Below are 13478 nucleotides of genomic sequence, written 5' to 3' on the forward strand. Positions count from 1 at the left end.
CTAAGCCCCACAATACTTTCTTTTAAATTGGAAGGTGTTGCAGTGTTTCTAAATATACATTCATATTGTACTTAACTGAGGAAGTAGATTTAGTAATAACAGGCAAGGTTTTAATTCACTTTGCATATTGCTGGTGGAAGAGCCAACTGGTTTCTAGAAAAATTAATGATAATTTATTGAGTCACTAAGAAGTTACTGTTCACTTCCCAAGCTCCAAAACCTCTAACACATCTTAAACTTCTAGGGTGAAATTGTGCATCTTGACTTCTTTTTAAAAAATCGTGTTCTTTTCTCTACTTTACCTTTTTTTGGTGTTGATAATAGTAGAGACTAATACAGAGAAATCTTTCTTCTCGGTGTGGGTGGAGTGGGCAGGGGGAGGTGAATATGACTGTGACCAGTGCCAGGTAACATTTGTGGATTCCACCTGTAGCAGATATTTATAATAAATACACATGGGTGTTCGGGATCCTGGATTAGTCATGCAATGCCTAGTTCACGGGGTTTTAACCATTTTTTCTAGTTATGTATCCTTTTGGAAGTCTGGTTAAACCTATGTACACTTTTTATTTTTTTTAATGTAAAATTAACATTTTTTGTTTGTTTAAATTAAATTTTAAAATATTTTAAATGTAAAACTTAAAATATGTAAGATTACAAAGAACCATAACAACAACAAAAATACCCATAAAACACTGATTCTCAGGGATTCTTGAAATTTCTGTCAGACTGAACTTTTAATACTATGCATGACCTATATCACTGCCAAATCTGTCATTACTATTAAAAAAAATAACACATTTCAGGAGACCGCTTCACCATCAGATATGTTTGAACTTGCCTGGTCTAGACTTGTAGCCCACATAACTGTCATATTCAGAAAACAGTGCTAAATTATGAAGAATTAAACATTCTCATTTAGACTGTCCAGTTTTGCAAAACTGTAACAAATAAATTAAATGGTTGACTTCTTTCTATTTATCCATGAAGAATAAATAAGTGTAGATAGGGACAGCCATTAAGCAACCTAGGTGTCTGATCACTGAGTGAGGAGATGTTCCTTTCCCTTTTGTGGCAGCGTGACTACCAGGTGAGAAGTTTACCAATAATTGTCTCTCTATATTAGGAGGTGCTTTGGTCAGGAGAAATTAATTATTAAGACTTTGAAGTTGTGATATGCCTGAATGATATTTCAAGATTTCTGAACAACTGTGTTGCTATATATAAAAAAACAAAAGCTGTGATTTTTAGTGGTGATGTCACAGGCCCTGGTGACAGTCGTGTAGTCTGTTGCTTGTCTTTAAAACTGAAGAAAATACCAAATTTCGGTTGTTGATCAGTGGAGGAAATAAAAGTCAGAAAAGACCTCCCACAGTTGTGTATTCCCTGCACTATAGTAATGACCTCTCAATGGGGGACCGTGGACCCCTGGAGACAGAGGACCTCATCCTCTGTCTCAACGTGCGAGTCAATGCCTGATAACATGGGAAATAACAATGAGAGCAGTTTTCAGACAGATGAAACCCACAGAAGGGGTTTGTAAAGAATGTCGCTGTCTGGTAATTTGTTTAACAAGCATGCTAGAATTCGACCTAAAGAGTATGGTTGGCTTACTCATTAGTCTCTCTGGAGAGAGATGCTGTTGCCTTTATGCAGTAGAGCATTGGGTCTTCTTTGAGAGCTGGTGGCATAATGTTGTGAATAGTCTCATAAGAGAGAATTCTTAGACTGTTTAAAGGTGGGTCTGGTGTTTTGAAATAAGCCAAAGTCATTTGAAGTAAAGCTGCTAAAGGCAGAGGGTGATCAGGTGTGTAAACAACAGCCTGGACCTTGAAAATTCTGAGGGTTCTTTTCAGCAGGGACTCATTAGTTGTCCTGGAAGCCACTCCACCATCGGGGAGGCAGGAGGGATGAGATCTGGAAAAGATTGAGTTTCCAAAATGATAGCATCCTTGGAATCTGCCTGCAGTCCCCAGGGTGACTAATTTATAAAGGAACAGTCATTTCCCTCTATAAAGTAATGTTCCAAGATGGTTTCATAATATTTAATGACAATATTCAATAGTCACATTCTATACCATCTTGAATGGAATTGTGTTCTCCAACAGAAATATAATGCTATCTACTTACAGAGTTTAAAATTTTCCAGTAGTCATATGAAATGTAAAAAGAAAAAGGTAAAATTGAGTTTAATAACATTTTTTACTTAACCCAGTATATCCAAATTGTCATTTTGACATATGTTGAGTTAAACTTTATTGAATTTTTTTTTCATAGCGAGTCCAAAACTAGTAGGTATTTTATACAGCACATTGCACTTTGGACACAGAATTTTCATCAGAAACATCTGACCTATGTTCAGATTTCACAAAACTGACAATTGAAAAAGCAGGTTCACATATCCATGTTGTTTCAAATATACTTGAATGTTCTCCAATAACTGACATATTGGGTTTTAAATATAAATTAATCACAAATAAAATTAATCATGGGAGCCACACTTCAGGTGCTCAGTAGCCACGGCAACTAGTGGTTGCTGTATTGAGTGGTGTGGGTCTAGATTACGTAGGGAGACAATGGGAGCAGGATCCGTAAGCATCGTGTGGATACTGCAGTTCTGGAAAACTTGGGAGATGCTCATCCTTCCTTTCTATGAAACAGTTCTTTTGGTCTTTTTGTTAATCTAGTATTTTCCCAAAAGGTCCCCATCTTCTCCATAGAATCCATTTATACGACCCTCCAAAGGGTCTTTCCTTATGAGTATTTACCATTACATCCTGGGGCACCATATGGTCTGTGCATCATAGATGGAGGCTCAGGAAGGAATGGCAATTATTGAATGAATATAAGAAGTTAACACCCCCGCTCCAGTTCTTATGACTAAGCACTTTAACCATAGGAGTAAAGGTTCCTGACTCTAAGCCCCACAGGATGCACCTCTGATTCTGATGATTCTGATTCTGATTCTGATTCTAATTCTGATTCTGAAGACTTGGGGCAAGGCTCAGGAAACCAAATTTTTATCAAGACTTCCTTACTCTCCCTACCTCCCCCTCCCAGGTGATTCAGCCCAGCCTAATCTAGTAACCACTCCCCTGAGTGCCCCTCTCCCCAGTCTATTATTTTTGCTAGTGGTTCATAAAGTGTGTTCCAAGGACCCCCCCATCATCAGAATTCACCTTGTGTTTTGTTGAACCGAAGTGTACTAGGCCTGCCCCAAACCAGCAAAGTCAGAATCGCTGCATCTGTAGAACTAACAATTTGCATTTTTAACAAGCTCCTTAAGTTATCCCTGTGCCTAGTGACTTTAAAAATTGCTGCTTCATGCAGACCCCTCCCCAGCTTAGACATATGATATTCTTTGATCCCACCATTTCTCATTCATTCTCTTTGCCCTTGTCTGATGTTTTAAAATCCACTGTCACATTTATTCCACCTCCCCTGTGTTCAGGTCATTTAACAAATACGTATTTGTTCCAGGGACCAGGGATACAAAGATATAGATTGTGAGATTCTGTCTTTGACCCCTGAGGACTTGTGGATGTAAGAGGGAGAGAGAGATCTATGGAGAACTGAGCTCATAAAGAAAGCATTACAGGCAGAGTACGACATGTATGTGCTGGGAGCAATGAGGTCAGAGAGAAAAGAGTCATATTTTCTTGGGCCGCAAGTTGGTGAGAATGGCTTCAAAGGGGCTTTAGAGACCCTGGATGGATTGAGGGAAAGATCAAACTGATAATTGCACCTGACAGAGAAGAGAGGCAGAAGACCTAGAGATCTAATATGAATTAGGATATGAACAGGGAAGCAGAGCTATCATGAATGAGGGATTTACTGTATTTATTCTATACTGTATGGAGCATTAGTTTTTGTTTATGTGGATTATATTAACCTTATTTACCATATTAGAAATTAAAACTGAAAATTAATAAAATGATTACCATTTCATTAAAATAATAATAAACCCATTACCTATTAACATAAAAGTGCATATTTATGAAAAATATTTTATTTTCCAGAATGAAAATTCAATTAGAATAGTGACATCCTTATACATTTCTATACATCTCTAACATCTTGCTTAATAGAACACAGTCTGATTCTCATGTCTGCTCCTGGTTTCACTCTGTGATATCCCATGTCAGAAAACCTTTGGAAAACTCCCCAGTATACTCTTGATAGAATAAGCTTAGAAAAGGCAAGTCATATCTTTGATATTATATCTGTAGTGTTATGGAAATAGTCTACATAGTGTCTATAGTCAAACCATGTCTACAATATCATGGAAAGAGTCGTGTCTTCATGTAAGGTCTCGGGGACCCCCGGAGTCCCTGGACCACACTGTGAGAGCCATTGGTGTAGAAGGCGGCTTGGTGGGCAAGCAGTGGGCAGGGATACCGGGGTGGTGGGGGTACCTCTGACAGCGTAGGGGAGGAAGATAAGGGCATGCACCAAGGCGTATCAGTAGGGAAGGAGAAGAGCGAATGGAGGAGACAGACCCTGGGGAGAACTTAGTAACCAATCGGATGTTGGGATGAAAGAGAGGGGAGAGCCCCTGAAAGCATCTAGGGCCAATGGATATGGTCATCTACCAGCTGCCAGTACAGGTGTGGGCTTTTCCCCAACCTATCCTTGAGCCACCCAGACCTTGTGCTCCACAAGGCCTTGACTTGAGGTAGAAAGCAGGTGGAAGGTCTAGCCCTAGAATATTTTTCTGGAGGTCTAATGCTGAGTTTCACAATATGATTATACATTGGATGAAATTGGGATGGGTAGAACTACTAGAAGCATTTGAGTGTGGGCTGGCCTAGGCTACATGCTTCACATATCAAAGGCCACAGGGAAAGATGATTATTTTGTGAGTAACCAAGATGCAGGGGTGAGGGTCAGAGAATGGCCTTTTCATGGGGGCTGGGAACATTTGTGGTTAGAAGAACTCTTAGGAGGGATTCAGGAAGCAAGAATGTGTGTGTGTGTGTGTGTGTTTGGTTATATATGTGTGTATATATATATATATGCATGTATAAATATGGTTTATATATGTAACGGTGTATATAGGTATGGTTTTTATATATTTAACAACAACAACAACAAAACTATCTTGGCTCAGGCCTCAACATGAGGTATGGAATGAACTGGCCCAGGGGATCTGAAGTTGTAGATGAAGTTCCTTATTTGCCATCAACGGCAATGTGACCTTGGACAACCTACCACCCAGCATCTCTGGGCCTCAGTCTCCTTCTGGGAGGCACAGAAAGGTATGAAACTTCAGGAATTCTATGATCCACTATGCATATTTCATGGGCCACAGAGAGTGATCTTCTGGAGGACACAGTGATTCCTTCCTTAGTGTCTAAATTTGCCTGAGTAGCATTTTCCTGAGCCTGTTTTCGATCTTGCCTATTGAGGGCCTGGGAAATGAATAGAGAAGCAATCAATCTGGTGTCAGGGGACTGGAGATAGCAGCTGTGCCTCTCAGGAACTGCAGGACTTGTCATTTATTTGGATGTTGTTCCTGGCTTGGCCTGACAGCCTTGGCATCTTCTTGTTTCCTTAGTTCTTGAGAAGGCCTTTTATGCCAACTCTGTCTACACACACACGCACACAACACACACAGCAATATGACTACACTCTACTCACTATTTCCCCAAGAAGCCCACTGTGGGACAGGAAGTCATTTTAGATGTGCATAAGTTTGCTTTGGGTATTTTTGTGTACTTTGATAGGTATTAGAAAAATAGAGCATGCATAGCAAAACCATTTTTATGGATATTATTCCTTAGGATGATAGTTAAATAAATAGACTGAATTAAAGCAAAAGATAGCACACATGCTAACACACATCAAACCTGGGCATAACAAAATTCTTGAAGGTGGTATGTGTGAGAATGATATGTGGGAAGTACTAACTTGATTGCATTTATGAGACTTTTAACAGATGGAGAAGGCTCTTCTAACAGGTGAGATCTGGAACCTATGTCAGAAGTGCTCTTATTCTTCATTGGTTTGGTGTTTCAGCCTAAATATTCCTTTTGGGAACCATAATTATTTCACATCTGCTTTATATTGGTCACGTTAGGTTCTTCCAACAAGAGACTTTAACCTGGATATAATTAGAGGAAACAATCAGGTTATTTTAAAATGAAAGGAAATTCTGGAAAACAGCTGGCCCAGGACTCTACACAAATGTCAGTGTCGTCAAGGGCCCGAAATAAACAAGCAAACATGGCTGGGGAACCATTCCAGATAAAGGAGACTCCAGCAAGAGGACAACTAAATATAATGGGTGACACATGATTGGACCCTGAATCCAAAATAAGTTATAAGGGACATTTGGGGACATTTAAGGGATTTGAAAACCAACTCCTTATTAGAAAACCGTATAGTTATAAATTTTACATTTCCTGAGTGTGATAATTGCAATAGAGATGACTATTCTTGGTCTAAGGAGATTTATGCTGAAGTATTTAGGAATAAAGTACATCAATGTCTGCAATGAACTCTCAAATAATTCAAGCCAAATATACATTGATACTCACATGTGCACCTAATGCCCGTGTATATGTAGACAAATATGTATTCACACACCACACACGTGTATGTGCGTGCACATAGACACGCGTGCACACATCCACACAAGCAGACTCACATATGTACAAGGAGAAAGAAAATAAATGTGACAGAATATTTATGTTTTAAAAAGATTTATTTATTTATTTGGGGGAGAGAAAGAAAGAGAGAGCAGGGAAGGGACAGAGGGAGAGGGACAATCTGAAGCAGACTCTGCTGCATGTGCAGTCCAATGCAGGGCTTGATCTCCTGACCCTGAGCAGAAATCAAGAGTCCATTGCTTAACCAACTGAGACCCCAGGCGCTCCGAGACAGAGTATTTAACAGCTGGCCAGTCTACAGTGTTCATTGTGCAATTCTTGCACCCATTCTAAAGGCTTTGACCTTTAGATTTTTCAAGATAAAAAGTTGCAGAAAGATCCTAGACTTTGGAGGTAGAGAAGTCTCAGAGATAATGGACGATTTTCATTGTGCAGCTCAAGAAGTAGGTGTTGAAGAGTTGGATGACATTTTCCTTGAGCTTACTTTGGTGTGGAGAACCAATACTGCCCTGCAGCTGTCCCACAACGAAGGATCCCTCCCCCAAGGAACAGTCAGATATGCAGCCAATCTCTCATCCGCAGATGGTTCACGGTGACTGCCTGGATTCTTGCTTGCATAGGCTTCATGGTTACAGCTGATAAAACAACATGCTTGCACACAGAACAGCCTCTGCTTTTGTATAATGAGGTTTGTGTGAAGTCCACAGTCTTTCAGTTGCTATTATTGAGTGCCTACTATGCTCCAGGCATTATTCTTAGAGGCTGGGGGGAGGGTGGTTAAAATTCTACTTCTCGTAGAAATCATGTCCCATCTTGTAGAATGGGAGGGATGGAAGTAGCCAGTCAAGTAATGAAAATTAACTGGGCAGTTTCAAAAATTGTTTCATCTTATCAAGAAAAAGAAAATTATGAGGGTAACATGACAGGGAGTGGTGAAGCAGGGGTGGGGGTGGAGGAAATAGGATGGTTCTGGAAGACTTCTCTGAAGGGATGGCCTATCATTAAGATCACGAGGGAGAGTACTTTACTTTAATGTCTATTCTATTTATTCCTAATTATCCTGGCCTTTTAGTTGGCTGTCAAGGTCAAGGGTCTTTTGAAACCCTGTTGTCCCTCCCCTGTGCCCTCCCTCCCCCCCAGCTGCCACAGGGTCTGTGTTTTCGGCATTGGTCCATGCCAAGTGACCAGAACGGAGTCAACACATGGATGTGCCATTGCTCTCACATGTGTCCTCATTCTCTGGTCAGTGAGTGCAGATGTTCTCTGTGCACTTTTCATCTGTATGGTGGGCTTTTTAAAGGGGTGAATCCAAAAACCACAGGGAGCCCATCGTTGGCTCACACTGACACATGGTGATAAAAGTGAATTATTGTTCCCAAATAATCCTGCAGAGGAAGCCTTCCATCCAATAATTTTCAATAATGCCACATTGGCACCCCTCTGAATTACTATCTTCTTTTGCTAATTCAATATGACAGGTTTCTAAAACAATTTGAGCTCAGGTAAAAGCAGTGTCAGAGAGAGTATTCAAACTTGCTTAAAGGAGGGTGGTAGAAATACCTTATATTGGGTCCTCCTCGCAACACTAATCAAAATCCATTTGGATTCATTTCCTAGAGGCATTAAATATGTTTTTTTTTTCCTTTCCAGTCACCTTTCTAGTTTCATCTGATAACTGTACTCTATCTTCAGTGCTTGAATTTGCCTCAGCGTGTAGAGACAGTCAGCTGATTCTTTTATTTTTTTAAAAGATTTTATTCATTTATCTGACAGACAGAGATCACAAGTAGGCAGAGAGGCAGGCAGAGAATCAGTGGAGGGGTGGGGGGGGAGCAGGCTCCCCGCTGAGCAGAGAGCCTGATGCGGGCCCTATCCCAGGACTCTGAGATCATGACCTGAGCTGAAGGCACAGGCTTAACCCACTGAGCCACCCAGGCGCCCCACAGTCAGCTGATTCTTTAGACCAGAGGCTGCCGAAGATAGGAAATGAAGACAGTATTCTTTTGCATTTAGAGAAATTGCAACTTTTAAAATTTGGGCCAAAATTATGCCCCTCCTAGGAAATCACTCAGGACATAGGCCAGCAAGTACAAAGGATCCTGTGTGGGATTCAGAATATTATTTTTTTTCCTTCCCTTTCTCGTTTCCACCTGGGTGAACCAAAGCTGGCCTTCCAGATGGCAGGGAGTGGGCCAGGCAGCATGGTGTGGTATAAGACATACAGGATTTGGCCTCAGGGAACCTGGTGTGAGTCCCAGCCCCCAACACTTACGACTGTGAACTGGGCTCAAAGCCTAGCCCGTAGTAAACACTCAATAAATAGGAGCCCCGTTTCTTCCCCCTCCTCCATCTTGTTTCTTTATACATGGTCATGTACTTCCGAGGAGGGAGACCCTTCCCACCTCCCCAAACCACCTCTTACCATTCTCTCCAAAGCTCGCATCCATCGTGCTGGCCTTTCTGCTGTTTGCAGGACATGCCAAGCAGGTCCCTGCTTCAAAGTTGCTGCACTTCCTTCCACTTGACACGACCCTCCCTCAGATCACCCCATCGCTTGCTCCTCGCTTCTTTCAGTTCTCAGCTTGAGCATCACCCCTGAGAACGGTCTCCTTATCTCTAACACATGGCCCTCCTGGATTCTCTTCACGGCTTCTCTCACTATCTTACGTTATCTAGGTGATTCATTTGTGTTTCGTGTTGATTTATCTGCCTCTCACACTCAGCCCAGAGCTCCAGGGCAGCAAAGGTCTTGACTATCACGGGCCTACCAACACCTGGTACGCACTGGTGGCTCAATACGTGTTTATTTCATGAAACTCACTGGAGACTCCCTGAGAGGTGGAACGGCCTCACAGGGTTATTCTGCAGATCGGATGGCCAGGTTTCTGAGAGTCCTTTAGAAATTTAACCCCATGCAAATAACATTATAAGAATAGTAAGCCTTCTCCACCTCATCCATGAAGTACCCCTTCCATTGCCCTAGCCTGAAGTATCCTTTTCATAGTCTCAGTAGCCTTCTCTGTTAAGATCTTGTGTTTGTGACATTGGCAAGAGTTTTGCATAAAACCTAGAGGAATTCAAAGCAAGAGAAAAAAAAAAAATTCCTCCAGCTTGGAAATTGGTACTCAGTGAGCAGTTTACAGGTGTAAGCTTCGATCCTCTAGAGTGCACTGAGTGTGCAGCATTCAAACAATGGCTAGCGTCAGAGGGAGACTGTATCAGGAATTCTAGTTCCACACAGCTTCCTGGGCCAAGTTCAGCTTCAAGAAAATGGCATCATACATCTGGTTCTGAGAAGTCAGGATAATGCAGAGGCTTCAGCTTGCAGGCAAGCACGGTGGGGTCCCAGACCCTTTTTGTTCCTTGCATTTTTTCACAATGTCAGTGCAGTGGTGGAGGACAGTGTTGACAATGAGCTGCTGAGTACATCTTGCCTGTGTATTGATGGTATTAGGAGATTTTTGTTGTTGTTCATCTACCTACCTTTGTGGAAAATTTTCAACCTTTACTATTTATAACCTTTACAGGCTTCAATCAAGATGTAGTATGTTGGCTTTGAAAGAGCTTGATTTAAATTGTGGAGGGAAAGGAAGGGGTTTCAGAAATCTCCATCCATTATTCATGATGTTTAGAAAGATAGTTTTTTTAAGTGTGAAAACCATCCTGATGGAGACTGAATCAGGCAGGGAACGATGCTGATTTCACGGTAAAAACCCCTCTCTCTCTGCCACCTTGTAGACACCATTTATAGGGCTGCTTGCGTTTTCCCCTCCCGACTCTCTCTGCATTTGCCCAGGAAATTAAAAGGGCTTCTTTAAGTTTCAGTGGAAATTGAAATCTCTAGTTTAAGAAACCGAAACCAAATCTTGAAAAATGTTGGGAAAAATGACTTCACCTGTGGCTCTCAACATGGGTATTCTACTCCCTGTTTCTCAAAGTGCAAGGATTTTTATAAACTGACTCAGAAAAGGAGATTGAATATCCAGTCTGTTTCTTCCTCTCCCTTCCCCAGAAGGTCAGAATCCTGCCCTCATCTCCTAGGATAGGAGCATTTTTTCTCCCAAGAGAAATCCTCACACAAATGCTCATGTCTACTGAAAAAAAAAAATTTTTTTTTTTGGTAGCACAAAGACTTTGATGCTTGATGCATAATATTTCAATTACATTATTTTGAAATTGAGTGATTTGAAACATGGACATGAAATTTGTAATATGGACCATACCTTAAATTCGGAAAATTATTTGTAATGAAAACCAATATACCAACTGTCTATTCTGTCTTAAATTTGCATCTCTCCCTTAAGACAGCTCACAAATGAAGAGCTGAAGATTTCTTGTAGGGAGCTTTATTTAAAGAGGAGAGGTGGATTAGCACAGGAGAAATCGCAAATTAAATGCAGCCCTGAAATAGAGCTCATTTGGAGGATTAATTTCGGTGTGTGTGTGTGTGTGTGTGTGTGTGTGTTTATAATTGAAGCCACTTATGTTTTCAAGAAAAGAATTAGAAATAGAAGGTAGACCTTACATTTCTGAAGGGTTTCATATTATATCAGCTGATTTAAGGCTGGGCTGTCCCAAGTGGGGCCAACCACCAGACAGAATTTTATTGGAGTTTCATGCGAGTGATTCTTTTGTTTGTTCGCTTGTGTTTGAGGATGGAAAGCTTCTGCTCATTTTTGTGGAGAAACTAACGTTTGAGCTCTAGTGTTCAAAAAGAACTCTTTGCCCCTCTGACTTTTCTATATTGTTCCTGTGGGAATGTAGTTCAGGATCTTTAGCTCCAGTAACCATGTCAGCAAATATAAGGGAATTTGAGTAGATGCCAATTGTGTGATTATTTTCCCCAGACCTGTATCTTCACGTTCCCCAAATTAAAATTTAATACAAACTCTGAGTTTTCATTTTGTGATGTTTGACTCTTTGTCTAATGTCATATATTCCATTATATTTGAAGGAGAATTTCCTCACATTCTTTTATCACTTCATGTCTGTATCCAAATTTGCTCCTTTTTTCCCCCTCTTCCTTTACCTCAGCCCTTCATATCACCGCCAGATTCATTTTTCTAAAATACCACTTTGATGAGGTTACTGCCTTGCTTAAAGCATGTGGTGACCCTTGGCTGTCAATAAAGTCAAACTCCTTAACCTGGCTTTCAAGGTCACCCTTGGCCCCATTCTATTTCCCCTAATAAATTTCATGGTGCATCTCAACGCTCGTGTTGGAGATCATCAAAACTGTTGCTTGACTGTTTAACACACTGCATTTTCTACACCCCGATATAGTCTTCACTGAAGATTTCCTCTCTCCTCTTCCTTTTACTCATCCATGTCATTGCATCCTTTGTTTTAAGAGGATTTTATTTATTTACTGCAGATTGAAAGAGAGAGAGAGAGAGTGGAGAGGCAGAGGGGCAGGGAGAGGAACAAGCAGACTTTGAGTTGAGTGCAAGCCCAACATGGGGTTGATTTCAGGACCTGAGCCAAAATCAAGAGTCAGACACTCAACCGGCTGAGCCATCTAGGCTCCCCTCATTGCCTCCTTTTGAGGCTTGGGTCAAACCTTAATGCAGATGTTTGCCTTGACCACGCCTAATTAAGTAGTCCCTCCTTTTTAATAAGCTTATTTGGCCTATGTTTTTTGCCTTTTCTAAACCATGTCCGATCTATGTCTTAGGTTCCAAGACCATGTCTCATAACTTTGTGAACCCCTATTCACTGCTTAGCTTGCCATCTTACATATTATAAATATTCAGTCAATATCTGTTGCCTGCTCTCAAGAGGGAGGTAATGCTCTTTCTGATAAACACAAAGACTGAGTGGCTTCATTTATATAGGCATCAAGCAGGCTTTCCTGCTGAGCCTCGGTAACTCTGTCATTTCACTTTACTTGAAAGATATGGACTGTTGTATTCCAGAGCCTATAAGGCATCCATGAAGGAGTGTGTGAAACATATTTTGAAGGCAGAGTCACACTTAGATCTGGAAGTGAGGAGAGAGGGATTACACAGCTCATCCCATCCGTGGTGTGTCCAGGGTGGGACAGGGAAAGTAACATACCCTGGGGACAGGCATTAAGCAGGTGCACAGAGGATTTGAAACTGTCATAAAAGCCACTGAGTTCTGCTTATTATTATCACCAAACACTAGCACGTCTAAACAACGTCAGTGATAAAACACTCTTTCTTCCCCAAAATATGTGTTGCTATGGTTACTGTTAAATGTTAGTAATATATGTAAACTTCAAATTAGCATATTATTATTATTATCTAATAAATGCTGAATTATACATGGATGTTCATTTGGAGAAGTCCCAATATGCTGACTAGCACACATGGCCTCAGGGGTCCACTTAATAAAAAGAACTTAACAGATCTGGGATCCTTCCCTTGCTTCAGACAGACTTGTGTCCCCAGCCCCTATGGTATCATGTATTCCACATTTAAATAATAGATTCAGAATTAGAAGTAGAGAACAATGATCATAAGGAGTTACCATAATTCTTTCATCCTCTGTGAGCACTTATGGTTTTTGTTTGTTGGTTTGTTGGTAACATTTGGATACTTCAGAGTACTTGGTTTTGTTTGGTCCGTGCCTATTTTAATACATATTTACATGACACAAATATATTTGTCCCAATTCATAATTATCATTGAAAATAATTTTTCATGTAGAGAAGGGGTATGATAAGAATGGTATAGTCCCAGAGTCATATATACTGTGAATTCTTATGTGTCACATGTGTTTGTTTTACTGAAGAACAATTTCCTAGGAGGTCCCCAGAGAAGGTTCTACTCAATATCATCTTATTAGATAAGATTCCTCTGAGCAAGCATCTACAATGAGCAGTCACTCCCCTGCCCCCACTCT

The 13478-nt window shown here is 40.8% G+C and overlaps 1 protein-coding gene across 14 annotated transcripts in view; it reads left to right on the top strand.

The window, feature by feature from the left end:
• Positions 1 to 13478, top strand: part of LRRC3B (leucine rich repeat containing 3B) — a 91264-nt gene that overhangs the window by 12660 nt on the left and 65126 nt on the right. The window lies entirely within an intron of this gene.

The sequence above is a fragment of the Mustela nivalis genome (assembly GCF_964662115.1).
Source record: "Mustela nivalis genome assembly, chromosome: 1".
NCBI lineage: Eukaryota > Metazoa > Chordata > Mammalia > Carnivora > Mustelidae > Mustela > Mustela nivalis.